A 1524-nucleotide genomic window follows, 5' to 3' on the forward strand; every position below is an offset into this window, starting at 1 on the left:
ACCGGAGCCGCCGCTCCCCTCCCTGAGCCCCCCGAAGGATCCGCCCCGGGCCGGGAGCGGGGTCAGCGTCACCCCAAACCCCGGAGAGGCCGTGCGAGGGTGGGGAACCCCAAACCCGCCGGTTTCACCCCAAAATCAGCCCTGAGGGGCCCGAGCAGTGTCCGCGGCCCCGGGGATGGCAGCGAGGAATGTTTTGGTGCATCCCTTGGGGATGGGAGGCGCTGCCAGGGCTCTTTGTGCTCCAACAACAACAACCGAGCCCAGCAGTCAATTTTCCAGCAATTAACAACGGGCGAGAACATTTCAAGTCCTCCCAAACCCCGCCTCGCAGGATTAATTAAATCTTCCAATTAATGTCTCATTTAAACGGCGATGATGGCTGTTATCATTTCATATTGATTCCTTTCTTTATTTTTTTCCTTTTTTTCCGTCTTAAAATAGAGCTGTTGTCCCTTCCAGCGCCGCCGTTTCCACACCCCGGGAGCCGCTCGTTCCCTCGGTTGGGTTTGCCAACCTTCAACAAGTGTCTGAAAAATCCAGRCTTGGATTTTTGGCGTTATTGGCAGGGGACGGTGCTGGGATGGCCACGAATTTGGGGAGATTCGTGCCGAAAATCCGCTTTTTCCATGTCCGCGTCATGAATTTTCCGGCAGCGAGCTCACGCTCGGGTGAAATCGGGCTCCCGGAATTTTAAATTTTCCCTGCTCCAAACCCGAATCCATCGCTCTCCGCCGCTCCCGGAGCCATGAACCTCCCGCTGCTTCACTTCCAGAGCGGGCGGGGTTTGCGGTTCCCGGGAGCCGCTCGGGTGGGATAATGGATGCGCAGCCTCGGGAATTGCCAGAGTTATCCCGGCTCCGCACGCGATCCCGGCACCCCCGGGCTCAATTCCAGGGATTGGCGGTCGGGAATGGCACTGGGAAGGTTTATCCTGCACTGGGAACGGCGAGAGAGGGATGGGATTGGGATTGGGAATGGGGTCCGAACTGGGAGCAGGAGGGAGAAAAGGCTCGGAGCTGGAACGGGGGCTGGAAAATATCGGGAGACTGGGAATGTGGGATGGAGAATCCCGGAGAATCCTGGAGGGGATGGAGAGTCCTGGAGGGGATGGAGAATCCTGGAGGGGATGGAGAATTCTGGAAAGAGATGGAGAATCCTGGAGGAGATGGAGAATCCCGGAGGAGATGGAGAATTCTGGAGGGGGATGGAGAATCCTGGAGGGGGATGGAGAATTCTGGAAAGAGATGGAGAATCCTGGAGGGGGATTCAGCGCCCCTGGGTGCGGCTCAGCCCCATCCTCGGGCCCAGCGAGGCATTTTTGATTTTTTGCGGGTCTCCCGTGTGGGGCCGTGGTTGGGCTGGGTGCTCCCCGTGTCCGTGCTCCCATGGGTGCGGACACATCCGCGTTATTCCCCGATCCCGAACCCGCAGGAGCCGCTCCATCCCCGCCCGGCGCTCGGGAGGAAAAGGGAGCGGATTTGGGGGTGTCGGGAGCTCCATCCCCGCCCGGCGCTCGGGAGGAAA

This window comes from Malurus melanocephalus, unplaced genomic scaffold (assembly GCF_030028575.1).
Source record: "Malurus melanocephalus ecotype Western Australia unplaced genomic scaffold, MMel_1.1 scaffold_3054, whole genome shotgun sequence".
In the NCBI taxonomy this organism is placed as follows: domain Eukaryota; kingdom Metazoa; phylum Chordata; class Aves; order Passeriformes; family Maluridae; genus Malurus; species Malurus melanocephalus.